General features: G+C 55.7%; 2 protein-coding genes across 2 annotated transcripts in view; one reads left to right on the top strand and one right to left on the bottom strand.

Annotated features, from left to right (window-relative positions):
• Window positions 1–19,580, bottom strand: part of NOP9 (NOP9 nucleolar protein) — a 340,212-nt gene that overhangs the window by 76,448 nt on the left and 244,184 nt on the right. The gene's annotated exons all lie outside the window — the stretch shown is intronic.
• The window catches only part of LOC102446378 (olfactory receptor 10D3-like), a 29,933-nt gene continuing 27,521 nt past the window's right edge, over window positions 17,169–19,580 (top strand). Inside the window, exon 1 of the mRNA XM_006129272.3 lies at window positions 17,169–17,256. The gene's annotated coding sequence lies outside the window, so the exon portion shown is untranslated. The remainder of the gene's footprint in view (window positions 17,257–19,580) is intronic.

The following is a 19,580-nucleotide window of genomic DNA, read 5'->3' as shown; positions in this document are numbered from 1 at the left end:
AGGGGGCCCCTCCTGCCCCCTCGCTCTGCCCCAGCGCCTGCCCCCTCCCTGCTCCAGGCCTGGTCCCCCCCCGATCCGCCCCCACTTGCAGCCGGGGGCTCCTTTTCTTCCCCCTTTCTCTTCGCCGCCTCCCCCTGGCCCCTGACCTCGCCAGCGCCACAAAGGCCCGGCCGGCCGAGCGGCGCAGCGGGAATGCTAATGAAGCCCCAGCACAAAGGGGAAGGATTCCGCCTCCGGGGCCCGAGGGGGGAGCAGCCCCGCAGAAAGGGCCCTTTGAGCCGGGCTGGCGGCTGTGTGCGGCTGGGGGAGGGGGCGAACGCGCGGCCAAAGGAAGCCAGGCGCAGGGCAGAGCAGGGACCCCCGGGCGGAGCAGGGGGCGGGGGCTACGTGGGGTGTGTGGGCACGAGGCCCCAGCAGGGCCCCCCCTGTGCAAAGGGGCAACGTGGAGGAGACGCGACATTCCCCATAGGGCTGCGTGTAGAAATGGGGAGTAGGGGGGCATTTACCGTAGGGCCGTGCTGTGTGTAGAAATGGGGAGTGGGGGGGGGGCATTTACCCTAGGGCCGTGCTGTGTGTAGAAATGGGGAGTAGGGTGTGTGGGGGGACATTTACCCTAGGGCCGTGCTGTGTGTAGAAATGGGGAGTAGGGTGTGTGGGGGGACATTTACCCTAGGGCCGTGCTGTGTGTAGAAATGGGGTGCAGGGTGTGTAAGGGGGGCATTTACCCTAGGGCCGTGCTGAGTGTAGAAATGGGGAGTAGGGTGTGTGGGGGGACATTTACCCTAGGGACATGCTGTGTGTAGAAATGGGGAGCAGGGTGTGTATGGGGGGACATTTACCCTAGGGCCGTGCTGTGTGTAGAAATGGGGAGTGGGGGGGGGAAGGCATTTACCGTAGGGCCGTGCTGTGTGTAGAAATGGGGTGCAGGGTGTGGGGGGGAGGCATTTACCCTAGGGCCGTGCTGTGTGTAGAAATGGGGAGCAGGGTGTATATGGGGGGCATTTACCCTAGGGCTGTGCTCTGTGTAGAAATGGGGTGCAGGGTGTGTATGGGGGGACATTTACCGTAGGGCCGTGCTGTGTGTAGAAATGGGGTGCAGGGTGTGGGGGGGGGCATTTACCGTAGGGCCCTGCTGTGTGTAGAAATGGGGAGCAGGGTGTGTATTGGGGGCCATTTACCGTAGGGCCATGCTGTGTGTAGAAATGGGGAGCAGGGTGTGTATGGGGGGGCATTTACCCTAGGGCCGTGCTGTGTGTAGAAATGGGGAGCAGGGTGTGTATGGGGGGACATTTACCCTAGGGCCGTGCTGTGTGTAGAAATGGGGAGTGGGGGGGGGAAGGCATTTACCGTAGGGCCGTGTTGTGTGTAGAAATGGGGTGCAGGGTGTGGGGGGGAGGCATTTACCCTAGGGCCGTGCTGTGTGTAGAAATGGGGAGCAGGGTGTATATGGGGGGCATTTACCCTAGGGCTGTGCTGTGTGTAGAAATGGGGTGCAGGGTGTGTATGGGGGGACATTTACCGTAGGGCCGTGCTGTGTGTAGAAATGGGGTGCAGGGTGTGGGGGGGGGCATTTACCGTAGGGCCCTGCTGTGTGTAGAAATGGGGAGCAGGGTGTGTATTGGGGGCCATTTACCGTAGGGCCATGCTGTGTGTAGAAATGGGGAGCAGGGTGTGTATGGGGGGGCATTTACCCTAGGGCCGTGCTGTGTGTAGAAATGGGGAGCAGGGTGTGTATGGGGGGACATTTACCCTAGGGCCGTGCTGTGTGTAGAAATGGGGAGCAGGGTGTGTATGGGGGGGCATTTACCCTAGGGCCGTGCTGTGTGTAGAAATGGGGAGCAGGGTGTGTATGGGGGGGCATTTACCGTAGGGCCGTGCTGTGTGTAGAAATGGGGAGCAGGGTGTGTGGGGGGGCATTTACCGTAGGGCCGTGCTGTGCGTAGAAATGGGGTGCAGGGTGTGGGGGGGGGCATTTACCGTAGGGCCGTGCTGTGTGTAGAAATGGGGAGCAGGGTGTGTATGGGGGGGCATTTACCCTAGGGCCGTGCTGTGTGTAGAAATGGGGAGCAGGGTGTGGGGGGGGGCATTTACCGTAGGGCCGTGCTGTGCGTAGAAATGGGGTGCAGGGTGTGGGGGGGCATTTACCTTAGGGCCGTGCTGTGTGTAGAAATGGGGAGCAGGGTGTGTATGGGGGGGCATTTACCCTAGGGCCGTGCTGTGTGTAGAAATGGGGTGCAGGGTGTGTGGGGGGCATTTACCTTAGGGCCGTGCTGTGTGTAGAAATGGGGAGCAGGGTGTGTATGGGGGGGCATTTACCCTAGGGCCATGCTGTGTGTAGAAATGGGGAGCAGGGTGTGGGGGGGGCATTTACCTTAGGGCCGTGCTGTGTGTAGAAATGGGGAGCAGGGTGTGTATGGGGGGGCATTTACCTTAGGGCCATGCTGTGTGTAGAAATGGGGAGCAGGGTGTGGGGGGGGGCATTTACCTTAGGGCCGTGCTGTGTGTAGAAATGGGGAGCAGGGTGTGTATGGGGGGGCATTTACCCTAGGGCCATGCTGTGTGTAGAAATGGGGAGCAGGGTGTGGGGGGGCATTTACCTTAGGGCCGTGCTGTGTGTAGAAATGGGGTGCAGGGTGTGTATGGGGGGGCATTTACCGTAGGGCCGTGCTGTGTGTAGAAATGGGGTGCAGGGTGTGGGGGGGGGCATTTACCGTAGGGCCGTGCTGTGCGTAGAAATGGGGTGCAGGTTGTGTGGGGGGGCATTTACCGTAGGGCCGTGCTGTGTGTAGAAATGGGGTGCAGGGTGTGGGGGGGGGCATTTACCGTAGGGCCCTGCTGTGTGTAGAAATGGGGAGCAGGGTGTGTATTGGGGGCCATTTACCGTAGGGCCATGCTGTGTGTAGAAATGGGGTGCAGGGTGTGTATGGGGGGACATTTACCCTAGGGCCGTGCTGTGTGTAGAAATGGGGAGCAGGGTGTGTATGGGGGGGCATTTACCATAGGGCTGTGCTGTGTGTAGAAATGGGGAGCAGGGTGTGTATGGGGGGGCATTTACCCTAGGGCCGTGCTGTGTGTAGAAATGGGGAGCAGGGTGTGTATGGGGGGGCATTTACCGTAGGGCCGTGCTGTGTGTAGAAATGGGGTGCAGGGTGTGTAGGGGGGACATTTACCCTAGGGCCGTGCTGTGTGTAGAAATGGGGTGCAGGGTGTGTATGGGGGGGCATTTACCGTAGGGCCGTGCTGTGTGGAGATATGGGGAGCAGGGTGTGTGTAGGGGGGACATTTACCGTAGGGCCGTGCTGTGCCCAGAAATGGGGTGCAGGGTGTATATGGGGGGCATTTTCCGTAGGGCCATGCTGTGTGTAGAAATGGGGTGCAGGGTGTATGGGGGGGGACATTTACCTTAGGGCAGTCCTGTGCACAGAAATGGGGTGCAGGGTGTGTATGGGGGGGCATTTACCCTAGGGTCATGCTGTGTGTAGAAATGGGGTGCAGGGTGTGTGGAGGGGACATTTACCATAGGGCCGTGCTGTGCCCAGAAATGGGGTGCAGGGTGTGTATGTGGGGACATTTACCATAGGGCTGTGCTGTGTGCAGAAATGGGGTGCAGGGTTTGTGTAGGGGGGCATTTTCCCTAGGGCCGTGCTGTGCCCAGAAATGGGGTGCAGGGTGTGTATGGGGGGACATTTACCGTAGGGCCGTGCTGTGCCCAGAAATGGGTGCAGGGTGTGTATGGGGGGGCATTTACTGTAGGGCTGTGCTGTGCGCAGAAATGGGGAGCAGGGTGTGTGTAGGGGGGACATTTACCGTAGGGTCATGCTGTGCACAGAAATGGGGTGCAGGGTGTGTATGGGGGGACATTTACCGTCGGGTCGTGCTGTGCACAGAAATGGGGTGCAGGGTGTGTATGGGGGGGCATTTACCGTAGGGCCATGCTGTGTGTAGAAATGGGGAGTGGGGGGGCATTTACCTTAGGGCCGTGCTGTGTGTAGAAATGGGGAGCAGGGTGTGTATGGGGGGGCATTTACCCTAGGGCCGTGCTGTGTGCAGAAATGGGGTGCAGGGTATGTGTGTGGGGGGCATTTACCATAGGGCCGTGCTGTGCCCTGAAATGGGGTGCAGGATGTGTATGGGGGCACATTTACCGTAGGGCCGTGCTGTGTTTAGAAATGGGGTGAAGGGAGTGTATGGGGGGGACATTTACCGTAGGGCAGTCCTGTGCACAGAAATGGGGTGCAGGGTGTGTATGGGGGGACATTTACCGTAGGGTCGTGCTGTGCGTAGAAATGGGGTGCAGGGTGTGTATGGGGGGGACATTTACCCTAGGGCCATGCTGTGCGTAGAAATGGGGAGCAGGGTGTGTATGGGGGAGCATTTACCCTAGGGCCATGCTGTGTGTAGAAATGGGGTGCAGGGTGTGTGTAGGGGGGACATTTACCGTAGGGTCGTGCTGTGCACAGAAATGGGGTGCAGGGTGTGTGTATGGGGGGCATTTACCGTAGGGCCATGCTGTGTGTAGAAATGGGGAGTGGGGGGGCATTTACCCTAGGGCCGTGCTGTGTGTAGAAATGGGGAGCAGGGTGTATGGGGGGGCATTTACCCTAGGGCCGTGCTGTGTGCAGAAATGGGGTGCAGGGTGTGTGTGTGGGGGGCATTTACCATAGGGCCGTGCTGTGTGTAGAAATGGGGTGCAGGGTGTGTATGGGGGGGCATTTACCCTAGGGCCGTGCTGTGTGTAGAAATGGGGAGCAGGGTGTGTATGGGGGGGCATTTACCCTAGGGCCGTGCTGTGTATAGAAATGGGGAGCAGGGTGTGTATGGGGGGGCATTTACCCTAGGGCCGTGCTGTGTGCAGAAATGGGGTGCAGGGTGTTTGTGTGGGGGGCATTTACCATAGGGCCGTGCTGTGCCCTGAAATGGGGTGCAGGATGTGTATGGGGGCACATTTACTGTAGGGCCGTGCTGTGTTTAGAAATGGGGTGAAGGGTGTGTATGGGGGGGACATTTACCATAGGGCAGTCCTGTGCACAGAAATGGGGTGCAGGGTGTGTATGGGGGGACATTTACCGTAGGGCAGTCCTGTGCACAGAAACGGGGTGCAGGGTGTGTATGGGGGAGCATTTACCCTAGGGCCATGCTGTGTGTAGAAATGGGGTGCAGGGTGTGTGTGTGGGGGGGACATTTACCGTAGGGCAGTCCTGTGCACAGAAATGGGTTGCAGGGTGTGTATGGGGGAGCATTTACCTTAGGGCCGTGCTGTGTGTAGAAATGGGGTGCAGGGTGTGTGTAGGGGGGCATTTACCCTAGGGCTGTGCTGTGCCCAGAAATGGGGTGCAGGCTGTGTATGGAGGAGACATATACCGTAGGGCCATGCTGTGCGCAGAAATGGGGTGCAGGTTGTGTATGGGGGGGGACACTTACCCTAGACCCGAGTGTGTGTAGAAATGGTGTGCAGGGTGTTTGTGTGTGGGAGACATTTACGATAGGCACTGTGCTGTCTTCAGAAATGGGGTACAGGGGGTACATGTGCTGTAGGCACCATGCTGTCTGTAGAAATGTGGTGCAGACGGGGGTACATTTTGCTGCAGGCACTGTGCTGTCTGCGGAAGTGGGGTGCAGGGTGCATTTGCTTAAATGTATACCCCAGATTAAAAAACATAGCAAGAGACCTAAGAAAGAGTCACCGTGGCTTAACCACCATGTAAAAGAAGCAGTGAGGGACAAAAATGTATCTTTTAAGAAGTGGAAGTCCAATCCTGGTGAGATAAATAGAAAGGAACATAAACACTGTCAAATCAAGTGTAAACATATAATAAGAAAAGCAAAAAAAGATTTTGAGGAACAGCTAGCCAAAAGCTCAAAAAGAAATAACAAAATGTTTTTTAAGTACATTAGAAGCAGAAAGCCTGCTAAAAATCCTGTGGGTCCCCTAGATGATCGAGCTATAAAAGGAGCAATCAAGGACGATAAAGCCATTGTGGAGAAACTAAATGATTTCTTTGCTTCAGTCTTCACGGCTGAGGACGTTGGGGAGATTCCCGAATCTGCACCATCCTTTGTGGGTGATGAATCCGAGGAACTGTCCCGGATTGAAGTGTCATTAGAGGAGGTTTTGGAACAAATAGAAAAACTTAATGTTAACAAATCTCCGGGACCGGATGGCAATCATCCAAGGGTTCTAAAAGAACTCAAATGGGCAATTGCTGAGCTATTATCTGTGGTTTATAACCTATCCTTTAAATCGGCTTCCTTATCTAGTGACTGGAAGGTAGCCAACGTGACACCAATATTTAAAAAGGGCTCTAGAGGCGATCCTGGCAATTACAGACCGGTAAGTCTAACTTCAGTACCAGGCAAATTAGTTGAAACAATAGTAAAGAATAAAATTGTGAAGCATGTAGAAGAACATAATTTGTTGGACAAAAGTCAACATGGTTTCTGTAAAGGGAAATCCTGTCTTACTAATCTGTTAGAGTTCTTTGAAGGGGTTAACAAACATGCGGACAAGGGGGATCCAGTAGATATAGTATACTTGGATTTTCAGAAAGCCTTTGACAAGGTCCCTCTGTGACGGCGGATTGGGGGTCCCCCGTCTCCTGCACCCTGAAATGGCACAAACAGACTGCACCAGCCGGTGGAATAGAGGAAGTTTATTGCCTCTCCAGGATACAGCACAGCACAGATGTAATCTGGTCCCAGAGCTGGGCTAGGATGCCTCAGGCCCCCTTGAGATGGGGGAGACTGGGCCCCTAAACTCCAGCCCCTCTCCCTAGGCTGTCTCCTCCATGCTCCCAGCCAGCAACTCAACTCACTCTCTTCCAGCCCTGCCCCCCAGCCAGGGCAGCCTCCACCTTCCTTTGTTCCTCTCCATGGGGGGTGTCTGGTTCAACCAGTTTGGCACTACCTTTGCATAGTGAGGTTTTCCCTGCTGGGTCTTGCTCCAGACAGCAGAGGTCACCACAGCCCAGCAAGTACCCCCACTACGTCACACCCTCACCAAAGGCTCTTGTGTAAATTCCATGGCCATGGGATAAGAGGGAAGGTCCTTTCATGGATTGAGAACTGGTTAAAAGACAGGAAACAAAGGGTAGGAATAAATGGTACATTTTCAGATTGGAGAGGGGTAGCTAGTGGTGTCCCCCAAGGGTCAGTCCTGGGACCAACCCTTTTCAACTTATTCATAAATGATCTGGAGAAAGGGGTAAGCAGTGACGTAGTAAAGTTTGCAGATGATACCAAACTGTTTAGGACAGTCAAGACAGAAGCAGACTGTGAGGGACTCCAAGAAGATCTCACCACACTGAGTGACTGGGCAACAAAATGGCAAATTAAATTTCATGTGGATAAGTGTAAAGTAATGCACATCGGGAAAAATAACCCCAACTATACGTACAGTATGATGGGGGCTAATTTGACTACGACAAATCAGGAAAGAAATCTTGGAGTTATCGTGGACAGTTCTCTGAAAACTTCCACACAGAGTGCAGCGGCGGTCAAAAAGGCAAATAGGATGCTAGGAATTATTAGGAAAGGGATAGAAAATAAGACCCAGAATATCTTACTGCCCCTGTATAAAACTATGGTACGCCCACATCTTGAATACTGTGTACAGATGTGGTCTCCTCACCTCAAAAAAGATATTTTGGCCTTGGAAAGGGTTCAGAAAAGGGCAACTAAAATGATTAGGGGTTTGGAACGGGTCCCATATGAGGAGAGGTTAAAGCGACTGGGACTTTTCAGTTTAGAAAAGAGGAGACTGAGGGGGGATATGATAGAGGTCTATAAAATCATGACTGGTATGGAGAGGGCTGATAAAGAAAAGTTATTTATTAGTTCCCATAATAGAAGAACTAGAGGACACCAAATGAAATTAATGGGTAGCAGGTTTAAAACTAATAAAAGAAAGTTCTTCTTCACACAGCGTGTAGTCAACCTGTGGAACTCCTTGCCAGAGGAGGCTGTGAAGGCTAGGACTATAATAGAGTTTAAAGACAAGCTGGATAAATTCATGGAGGTTAGGTCCTTAAAAGGCTATTAGCCAGGGGATAAAATGGTGTCCTTGGCCTCTGTTTGTCAGAGGCTGGAGAGAGATGGCAGGAGACAAATCGCTTGATCATTGTCTTCGGTCCACCCTCTCTGGGGCACCTGGTGCTGGCCACTGTCGGCAGACAGGATACTGGGTTAGATGGACCTTTGGTCTGACCCAGTACGGCCGTTCTTATGTTCTGCTGTAGACATTGTGCTGTCTGTAGTAATGGGGTGTAGGTAGGGGTATATTTGCTGTAGGTGCCATGTTGTCTATAGACATGGGGGTTGGTGGGGGGCATGTGGCCTAGGTGCCGAGCTGTCTGTAGAAATGGGGTGCTCTGAAGGCAGGTACCTTATCTACTGTGCCACTGGAGGAGCTCTCCAACCTCCCTACATTCTGGGCCCCCAAGAGTGCCAGGGCAGGGCTCGAACCCTCGACCTCTGGTTAACCCCCATGTGTCTGTGTATGTGTGTGTGTGGAAGGGGGGGCATGCAGCCAATTTGTCTGGCCCCAGGGCCTGGAGAGAACATAAGAACGGACATATTGGGTCAGGCCAAAGGTTCATCTAGCTGTCAACGTGGCCAGCACCAGGTGCCTCAGAGGAGGTAGACCGAAGACAATGATCTAGCGATTTGTCTCCTGCCATCCATCTCCAGCCTCTGACAAACAGAGGCCAGGGACACCATTTCTATCCCCTGGCTAACAGCCTTTTAAGGACCTAACCTCCATTAAATTATCTAGTTTCTCTTTAGTTCTAGCCTTCACAGCCTCCCCTGGCAAGGAGTTCCACAGGTTGACTACACGCTGTGTGAAGAAGAACTTTCTTTTATTAGTTTTAAACTTGCTACCCATTAGCTCAGGAGAGAACAAGTGAGGAACTCCCATACCCAGCCTGGCTGTGCATGTCTGTGTGTGCACGTCTGCGTGTGTGCGACTATACGTCTGTGTCTGTCTGTCTGCGTGGATGCAGGGCCATCCCACAACATTTTGGCACCTGAGGCAGGGAGCTCAAATGACGCCCCATGCCCCCTTTTCTCCTGCCTGCCTATGTCTCTTGTGCCCTCCTTCCTCCAGCACAGCACCCCACCATCTCTGTGCATCTAGAGCAGAGAGAATATAGATGCACCAGGAGCAGACACAATTTCCTACACTTGGGGTCCTAGTGGCACCCCTCCCCCCAGTCTGGCACCTGAGGTGGCCGCCTCAGTTCGCCTCATGGTAAGGCCGGCCCTGCATGGGTGTGTGCCTGTCTCTGTGTACATGCATCTGTGCATACATGTCTGTCTCTGTTTGCATGTTTGTGTGTGTGTCCATGCGTGCATCTGTCCATGTGCACACAGGCAGGACATCAGTGCAGCTTGGCTAGGCAGGTGGATTACTCCCTTCTGTTGGCCACCTGAGGTATGAATCCCCCCGGACAGGTGTGTAGGACACTCCCCTGTCAGCTCTCACAGTCAGAAAAGCGAACAGCATTTGGGGACTCCAGAAAGGGGTAGAGAATAAGACAGAGAATAGCTTATTGCCTCTGTATAAATCCATGCTAAGCCCACATCTTGAATACTGCACACAGATGTGGTCAGCTCATCTCCAAAATGATATCTTGGTGTTGGAAAGGATGCAGAAAAGGGAAACCAAAATAATCAGGGGCATGGAATGGCTCCCATATGAGGAGAGTTAAAAGACTAGGCTGTGTCTAGACTGGCCAGTTTTTCCACAAAAGCAGCTGCTTTTGAGGAAAAACTTGCCAGCTGTCTACAGTGGCCGCTTGAATTTCCGCAAGAGCACTGACGATCTCCTGTAAGAAATCAGTGCTTCTTGCAGAAATACTATTCTGCTCCCATTCAGGCAAAAGTCCCTTTTGCACAAAGCTTTTGCGCAAAAGGGCCAGTGTAGACAGCTCAGATTTGTTTTCCGCAGAAAAGCCCCAATCGCGAAAATGGCGATCGGGGCTTTTTTGCGGAAAAGCACGTCTAGATTGCTAGAAGTGCTTTTGCGGAAAAGCGTCCGTGCCAATCTGGACGCTCTGTTCCAAAAATGCTTTAACGGAAAACTTTTCTATTAAAAGCATTTCTGGAAAATCATGCCAATCTAGACGCAGCCAAAGAGTTTACCAATGTCGGAAAAAAACCCTGTCTTCTTTCAATTTTTTTTGGGAAGAACGTGATTGCACCGTGGATGTAAGTTACGATTTTTCAGAAAAATGGCCATTTTCCCAAAAAACTCTGTAGTGTAGACATACCCTCAGTCTGGCCATTCTTTGCCAGTTGTCGACCACAACTGGATTTGTGAGCATTATCAATACCAGCTTAAGTGCCTTGCTATGACCAGATGAGCCACACTTGCATGTACAAATGTGATATAACAGCTGGGTTGGTTATGAGAGAAAAGCCACAAACCAGCTCTGGATTAGTGTTTTGATACAACTGTATATCACAGCTGGATGCATGAATAAAGACTCAGTCAAAATCCACATTGTGAGTCGGTGATGACAGTGCACAATCAAGAACCACAACTCCATGTGTGCACCGGATACAATTGTGTCTCCCATTCAGGTTGGTTAATTGAATGCAGGTTTAAATCAAAGCTCGCCTGAGGGTTATGAGAGAATCCTACTACAGCTGCATGAAGTAACCTGGCTTTGGTTGGGCCAGGACAGTGGGATGTGGGCGGAATGAGACGGGATCCTCTCTCACCAACCCAAAGGGAAGGGTGTGATACTCATGAATGACCACTGGGGGGCAGCCCCCGGGAAAGGCTGCCAGCTGTGCTGCACAAGCCTCACTGCCCAGGCCAGCCCTGTGGGTGGTAAATGACAGTTAGCACTTGATCCCGAGTCACAGCTGGAGTTGCCATTCATCCCCTCTGGGCGGGTGAGCAGGACACAGGGTCAGCTGAAGAGGTGGGCTGTGCCCATGCAAGCTCCTAGCACCAGCCACACGTGGTGTTCGTCTCGGAGGTGCTACCGGACTATTTTAAGTTTATCCTGTTACAGACTCACTCGCCCCTCTGGAGCTTTTGAGCATCGCCTGTAGTGCACCTGCTGGTGCTGGGGGCGTTACTCTGAGTGTGGGGGAGATTTTGCCACCGCCTTCCCCTGGCTCCCCCTGCACAGAGTCATAGAAGCCCAGGACTGGAAGACACCTCAGGAGTCATCGAGTCCAGCCCCCTGCCCAAAGCAGGACCAACCCGACTCAATCATCCCAGCCAGGACTTCAAGGCCTCTAGGGATGGAGATTCCACCCCCTCCCTGGGGAACCCAGCCCAGCGCTTCCCCACTGCTTAGGGAAAGAGTTTTTCCTAATCTCCAACCTAGACCCCCCCCCCCCACTGCCACTTGAGCCCATTGCTCCTTGTTCTGCCATGGTCACTACTGAGAACAGCCTCTCTCCAGCCTCTCTGGAACCCCCCTTCAGGGAGTTGCAGGCTGCTCTCAAATCCCCCTCACTCGTCTCTTCTGCAGACTGAACAGACCCAACTCCCTCAGCCTCTCCTCGTAGGTCATGTCTCCAGCCCCCGAGTCATTTTGGTTGCCTCCGCTGGCCCCTCTCCAATGCGTCCACGTCCTCTCGTAGTGGTGGGAGGGAGGGGGCAGAACTGGACATAGTATCCCGGATGTAGAGGAAGGGAGGAATTCTTTTTCCCCAGGAGAGGTAACAGGGAAATCTGCATCCAGCGTAACTCAAGCTGCTGCCAGGGAACTGAGAACGCCGGGGGGGGGGGGGGGGGGACTTAAAACCCACATGCAAAAGCTAGAAGACTTTATACCAGACTATTACACCCCCGACATTAGCAACCTAGAATCCAGATGTGGTGCGTATTGCCTCACTAAGCCAGCAGTGACTAATCTCACACCATGGGGGGGGGGGCTCAGAAAGAACCCAGCGCTTCCCCAGAGACCCTTGAACCTGGGAGGAGAGTCCAGAGCACAGACGAGCCCTGTGATCTTGCCGGGAATCTAGAACCCCAGCAATGAATCTGTGGCCCCCGGTGAATCTAGAAACCCAGCGGGAAATCAGTACCCAGAAGTTCCCAGTCTATGGAGCCTAGCGCCTGAACGGGAGAATAATCTTGAGCCCCTGCGCTGAGGGGAACCCCGGGGACTCGTCCGGAAGCCCAGCGAGAACCTGGAGCCTCGCCGGAGAGTCAAAGAAGCTGCAGCCGAGTAGGGTTGCCAGGCCGGGAGAGCGACGTGGCAGCGCAGGAACAGGGCTGCAGACACCGCGACGGCTCCGAACGAAGCGCATCAGATGCCCAGGCGAGGGCAGCGCGCCCTAAGCACAGGGGGTATGTCTACACTACAGCGCTAGTTCGAACTAACTTTGTAGTGTAGACATACCCTGAGCGAGGTCGCTGCCCCTGTGCGCACGGGGCCAGCGGCTCTCAGCACCGGCCGGGGCGCCCTGCAGGGGAATCGCGCCCCGAGGCCCGGGTCTGCGCAGAGGGGCTGGGGAGCAGCGCGGCAGCCCGAGAGCAGGGCGCCGCAGAAGGCGGGTGGGCGGGGAGCTGGGGGAGCGGTTTTATGTTCCCGGGATAGGCCGCCGGAGACTGGCCCAGCAGTTCAGCACCTTCAGCCCCTCGGACAGCAGCCTGATGGGCGGTAATTAGAACAGCTGCGGCCAGCGGAGGCTAAAGGGCGCTCCATAAAAACCCTCCCTCCGGCAAGGCTGGGGGGAGGCAGGAGTGAGGGGGACCAGGGGAGAGGCGAAGGGGAGCAGCCCAGCCGGTTGACCGAGGCACCGGGAGGGGGTGCTCAGGAAGGGCTGGGGGGAGGCAGGAGTGAGGGGGACCAGGGGAGAGGCGAAGGGGAGCAGCCCAGCCGGTTGACCCGAGGCACCGGGAGGGGATGCTCAGGAAGGGCTGGGGGGAGGCAGGAGTGAGGGACGGACCAGGGGAGAGACGAAGGGGAGCAGCCCAGCCGGATGACCCGAGGCACCGGGAGGGGGTGCTCAGGAAGGGCTGGGGGGAGGCAGGAGTGAGGGACGGACCAGGGGAGAGGCGAAGGGGAGCAGCCCAGCCGGTTGACCCGAGGCACCGGGAGGGGATGCTCAGGAAGGGCTGGGGGGAGGCAGGAGTGAGGGACGGACCAGGGGAGAGGCGAAGGGGAGCAGCCCAGCCGGTTGACCCGAGGCACCGGGAGGGGATGCTCAGGAAGGGCTGGGGGGAGGCAGGAGTGAGGGACGGACCAGGGGAGAGGCGAAGGGGAGCAGCCCAGCCGGTTGACCCGAGGCACCGGGAGGGGGTGCTCAGGAAGGGCTGGGGGGAGGCAGAAGTGAGGGGGACCAGGGGAGAGGCGAAGGGGAGCAGCCCAGCCGGTTGACCCGAGGCACCAGGAGGGGATGCTCAGGAAGGGCTGGGGGGAGGCAGGAGTGAGGGGGACCAGGGGAGAGGCGAAGGGGAGCAGCCCAGCCGGTTGACCCGAGGCACCGGGAGGGGATGCTCAGGAAGGGCTGGGGGGAGGCAGGAGTGAGGGACGGACCAGGGGAGAGACGAAGGGGAGCAGCCCAGCCGGATGACCCGAGGCACCGGGAGGGGGTGCTCAGGAAGGGCTGGGGGGAGGCAGGAGTGAGGGACGGACCAGGGGAGAGGCGAAGGGGAGCAGCCCAGCCGGTTGACCCGAGGCACCGGGAGGGGATGCTCAGGAAGGGCTGGGGGGAGGCAGGAGTGAGGGACGGACCAGGGGAGAGGCGAAGGGGAGCAGCCCAGCCGGTTGACCCGAGGCACCGGGAGGGGATGCTCAGGAAGGGCTGGGGGGAGGCAGGAGTGAGGGACGGACCAGGGGAGAGGCGAAGGGGAGCAGCCCAGCCGGTTGACCCGAGGCACCGGGAGGGGATGCTCAGGAAGGGCTGGGGGGAGGCAGGAGTGAGGGACGGACCAGGGGAGAGGCGAAGGGGAGCAGCCCGGCCGGTTGACCCGAGGCACCGGGAGAGGATGCTCAGGAAGGGCTGGGGGGACGCAGGAGTGAGGGACGGACCAGGGGAGAGGCGAAGGGGAGCAGCCCAGCCGGTTGACCGAGGCACCGGGAGGGGATGCTCAGGAAGGGCTGGGGGGAGGCAGGAGTGAGGGACGGACCAGGGGAGAGGCGAAGGGGAGCAGCCCAGCCGGTTGACCCGAGGCACCGGGAGGGGATGCTCAGGAAGGGCTGGGGGGAGGCAGGAGTGAGGGACGGACCAGGGGAGAGGCGAAGGGGAGCAGCCCAGCCGGTTGACCCGAGGCACTGGGAGGGGATGCTCAGGAAGGGCTGGGGGGAGGCAGGAGTGAGGGACGGACCAGGGGAGAGGCGAAGGGGAGCAGCCCAGCCGGTTGACCCGAGGCACCGGGAGGGGATGCTCAGGAAGGGCTGGGGGGAGGCAGGAGTGAGGGGGACCAGGAGAGAGGCAAAGGGGAGCAGCTCAGCCGGTTGACCCGAGGCACCGGGAGGGGATGCTCAGGAAGGGCTGGGGGGAGGCAGGAGTGAGGGACGGACCAGGGGAGAGGCGAAGGGGAGCAGCCCAGCCGGTTGACCCGAGGCACCGGGAGGGGATGCTCAGGAAGGGCTGGGGAAGTGACCCGGGGAGGGGCCGCTGTTCAGTGGAGCAAGGGCCCAGCCTTGTGACCCACTCAGGTCTACCTCTCCCCCCCCTGCTGCCATAGGGCCCTGGGCTGGAACCTGGAGGGAGTGGGTGGGTGGGACTGGATTCCCCTCCTCCCAGTGGGGGGCTGCCGGCAAGGAACAGTGGTGGCCCTGGGGGCTAGCAGAGGGACTGACCGCCCATGCCTTGGACTTGCTTATGATGAAAGGACTCTGAGAGCGGTAGTTCGGAATAGGACCCTAGTCCGAACTACCTAGTTCGAGCCCCGGGTAGCCGCGCTACACGGGGTTCGAAGCAGCGGGGATTTAAAAATGGCGGCTCCCCGCTTATGCTAATGAAGCTCGGGAAATTCAAATCCCGGGCTTCATTAGCAAGTGCGGTATGCATACATTACCCTCCTAGTTCGAACTAGCGGGGTAGTGTAGACATACCCTGAGGGACTGGGAGGCTCCATTTCAGAGCCACGGTGACCTCTGCTGCTCTGGCGAGTTTTCTGGTGATTCCCCCCCGCCCCCAGCTCCAGGCAGGGGGACAGTTATTCCACCCCCCAAGTTTCCCTGTGGTTACAAGTTCACAACCACGGTTGGCTCCCAACCAGCGCACCCCGAGCGCTGCCCCGAGCGCCCGGCTTTGGCTGCCTCTGGGGGTGGCCCCGGCTTGCGGAAAACGCTGCACCCAGGGAAAACATTTCGCATGTTTAAAAAAACCAAATCCCCTCCCTGGTGGTTTAATTAGGGGAAGGCGCGCAGGGCTCCCAGCATCTCCCTCCTGCCCCCAGCAGCCGCGTGAAGCAGCCGGCCTATATCTGCCGGGGACAAGGGCAGCGGGCTGGGCGCGGCCATGCCGGGGTGTGGTGCTGAGAGGGAATCTGGAAGCTGCTGGGCTCAGCTAGCGCTGCAGGTAAACAAAGGCAGAGAGCCAGGCACGGGAGCCAGCCCTGGGTCTGGGTTTATCTGCCCGGCTGGCGGAGCTCGGCCATGGCTGCGTGGCGGTGCTGAGACGTGTCTGCTGAGGCTGGGGGCCGGTTCGCTGTCCTAGCCAGCGGGACTGAGACCACTTACGGAGAGAGACTGAGTTTGTTCTAGGGCCTCAGCCGAGAGCCAGCTGGCTTTTAGCTCAAGCAGGCAGGGGGGGGGGCAGAGGTGTGGGTCGGGGGCCGCTGACCGCCAGAAAAATCAGTTGGGAGCCACGGACAGGTAAGCAGCAACCCCCCCCCGAACAAAAACACCTCACTGACGTGGCCCGGACTGAGGGCAGAAAGACCCTCCCCACTCAGCAGAGCCGGCGGGGGGGAGGCTAGTAGATTTTGTGGGCCCCTCTGTGATGGGGCCAAAAGCAGGGTTCAGTGTGTGGGAGGGGGCTGGCTGGGTGGTAGAGTGCAGGGGAGGGTGCAGGTGCATCGGCGGGGTGGGGGTGCTGCAGTACTCAGCTCCCCGATGGTGGAGGGGGAGCCGTAAGCCTCGGGCTGCATCTGGCCCCGGGCTGTAGGTTCCCACCCCTGCAGTAGAGGCTCGTGCACTAAGATCCCAGGTTCGATTCCGCCTCTCAGCATTACAGCAGCCCTGCCAAAGGCTGAGAGAGTCTGCGCCCTGAATTGCTGACATTGTCGAATACCCAGAACCCCAGCCCTGTGCTCGACCCATTGCCTTCCCCCTCACTGCACCCCTGGCTGCTGCTTCCCGAAACTGCCTGGGGAGAGGGGGTGGATTTTCCTTGAGCCCCTGCAGAAAAGGCGGGCTCCTTCCCTGAAGCAGACAGGGCCGTATCCCTTTCCAAGAGGCAGTAAGTCTTGTTATGGAGGACTGCATTGCCGGCTGGTTTCCATAGGCCGGTGAGGGTCGGTTCTGGAGCAGGAGGGAACTGGGTCTCTGGCATCTACCCGGCCTCAGCCAGGAACGCTGAAGAGAACGTGTCCTAGGTCCGGCTCTTAGAAACCTAGGGCTGGAAGGGACCGGGAGAGGCCAGCTAGTCCTGTGTGTTACCTACGTAAGAGGTGCTTCCCCAGATGCACTGATCTAATGTTACCTTCTCACAAGGCTGAGATTCCCCCCGCCAGACCGGGCACCTAATCCTCTCTGGCACTCTGCCTCAGGCTTAGAAAGCAAGTCTGAGATCCTTGGATGGGATGGGTGGCAGAGCTGGCTCTTGTGTGTGCACTGACTCCCCCCCAGGATCGGCCGGCCAGACCCTCGGCTCAGGCATTGCACGGTAGATTTTCCTATGCTCTGTGGGGACAGTGAAGAGAGGGGGTTGCTACTCACAAATGGAAATTGGAGCCGGTGTGGGTGCCTTGTTGGGAAAATTGAGGTCCTCCCAACAATGTTCCCTCTAATATTTTCCATCCATGTGCAGATTTTTTTCCGTCCAGGTGCAGAATGAATTTTGTTCTGCGCACCGGGGCCTGTGTGGACATGCACAGCCTGCAGAAACAGACCCGAGCTGTGGGCACTCTGCTAATCAACCGGGTGGTGTTGGAATTTCTCCTAAGTGGCCACCCAAGCGCCCGGCTTACAGGCCACAGCAGTCCCCAGAGATTCCTGAGAGATTAACTGTTTCTTGTCTTTGTTCTTAGGAGGAGCGTGAATCCGTGGAGCTCTCTGGCAAGGGTTCGATGAAGGAGGCTGCACCTCTACTCAGCCCATCTCTGCACTAGAGCAGGTAAATTCCCTTATGTCATGGCAAAGCCGATAGCATCAAAGTTACTAGTCTGGGGCCAGATTCTCCACTCCGTCCCACTGGTGAGGCAGCAGCAAATCAGTTTCTTTATGGGCCATTGGAGCCGTTGGTGTGTCCAACGCATTGGTCACAAAGTTACACCCTTTCTCTGCCTGTTGGTGTCTGAAAGAGACGGAGGGAATCATTTTCTGTAGAGCGTTCCGGCAGAGCTAGGGATGTATTCGTGCCATTGTAAAGTCACTGGCAAGACCCCAGCTGGAATGCTGTGTCTGGCTCTGGTCACCCGTGGTCAAGACAGCTGAAGTCAAACTCTGAGAGGTGCCGAGAAGGGCTGTGAAGATCTCAGGAGAGGAAACTCAGAGTTTGTCTTGTTTAGCAAACAGAAGGGAGGGAGAAGAGAAAGAACAATGTTGGCACAAGAGCACACGGGGAATCCATTGTCTGTGAATACATTTAGGCTGGAAATGAGCAGAAGGTTTTTAAAGAGCGGAGGAGAGAAATTCTGGAATAGCCTCCCTGTTGGAGTGAGGCAAGCAAGCGAGTGAGTTTCAAGATGGAGTTTGATAAATTTAATGATGAAAGGTCTAGAGAACATGACCTATGAAGGAAGACTGAAAGAGTTGGGCTTGTTTAGTTTGGAAAGGAGAAGATTTGAGAGGGGACATAATAGCAGGTTTCAGGTATCTAAAAGGGTGTCACAAGGAGGAGGGAGAAAAATTGTTCTCCTTGGCCTTTCAGAACAGGACAAAAAGCAATGAGCTGAAACTGTAGCAAGGGAGGTTTAGGTTGGTGAAACACTGGAATAAGTTGGCTGGGGAGGTTGTGGAATCTCCATCTTGGGAGATATTGAAGAGCAGGTTGGACAGACACCTGTCAGGGATGGTCTAGAGGGTGCTGGGTCCTGCCATGAGGGCAGAGGACTAGACTCAATGACCTCTTGAGGTCTCTTCCAGTCCTGGTGTTCTAGGCGTCTATGAAATTTACGAATGGGTTTATAGCACAGGGTTGCTTGTAACAGTTTGGAGAGGACTCAATGAGAGAGCCCCTTTCCGGTCCCATCTGCTGACGTCCTGGAAATCCCAGGTTTTTCATCTGATTGCATCTCCTAACAGAACGGTGAGGTGGAAAAAAATTCCTAGATGTACAGATGTTAAACCAAGAAGTGGCTGGTTGATCAGCTTGTCTAACCTCCAGCCAAACCCAGGACCGGAGGTTTCACCCAGGCACCCGGGTGGTGGTGTGAATCTCAGCATTCGGTTTTTCTCAGTAAATGTCAGTGAACTCCGATTTAACCGCACACGAGAATTAACAACAACATCTCCAGTGCTACATAACTGAGATTCAGGGAGGCACAGAGAGGCAAGTGCTGCTTGAGCACTAGAGTGCGTTTCAGTGGAGGAAAGGTACATGGCATATTTTGATATGTGACGCTGACAACTTTTAAGGATTGTAAAGCTTTAGCTTTTTAGAGCCCAACAGCAAATAATTATCCGCCAGCTCCATAATTTCCCACAACTGTGAACATTTAAATAGCTAAAAATAGAAACAAAGTAAATACAAATCTGTTGAAATTATTTTAAAAAATCAGATTCTGCCCCCGAGGAGAGATGCCTGGATTGTAAGGACTAACGGGGCCATTTTGATCACTGACTTGAACATCTTGGATAGGTCAGACCAGAGAATTTCATCCTGGAGTCCTGAGTCGAGGCCAATAACTTGCTGGATTAGAGTGACTCCTTGAGAAAGTTGTCCCTATTGATTTGCAGATCCCAGGGCTGGAAAATCCACAGTGTCTTTGGTAAATTGTCTCAATGGCTAATTCCCCTCCCTGGTAACTTTTTAAAACCCTGTTTCCAATCTGCATTTGTTTAGCTTCAGCCCCCAGTCCTTGATCCAGTGCTGCCCTCGTCTGCTACACTAGAGCACCTTCGACTAACAGGTTTACCATAATTTAGCGAATATAACCTGTGGGGTTATATGGCGGAATAGCGCCATTTTGAGGGGAAAAACGGGGTTATTTCAAGTTAAAACCCTTCCCAGTATCCTTACTGGGTTATTATCTCGAAATAACCCCATTTTTCTCTCGAAATAGCGCTATTCCGCAATAGCATGATAATGCGATTATGCACATGAAGCACGGGATATTTAAATCTCCACTTCATTTGCAGTTTTGGTTGTCTGCATTTGCATTCCTCTCTCGGAAGAGGAATGAAGTGTAGACATATCGTTCGTCTTTAAGTTGCCACAGGACTCCTCATTGTGTCTGCAAGGCAGAAAGATTCTGACTCATTCCTGAGGCATTTTTT

Source organism: Pelodiscus sinensis, chromosome 30 (assembly GCF_049634645.1).
Source record: "Pelodiscus sinensis isolate JC-2024 chromosome 30, ASM4963464v1, whole genome shotgun sequence".
Classification (NCBI taxonomy): Eukaryota; Metazoa; Chordata; order Testudines; family Trionychidae; genus Pelodiscus; species Pelodiscus sinensis.
This window is presented reverse-complemented; position numbering and strand designations above follow the sequence as displayed.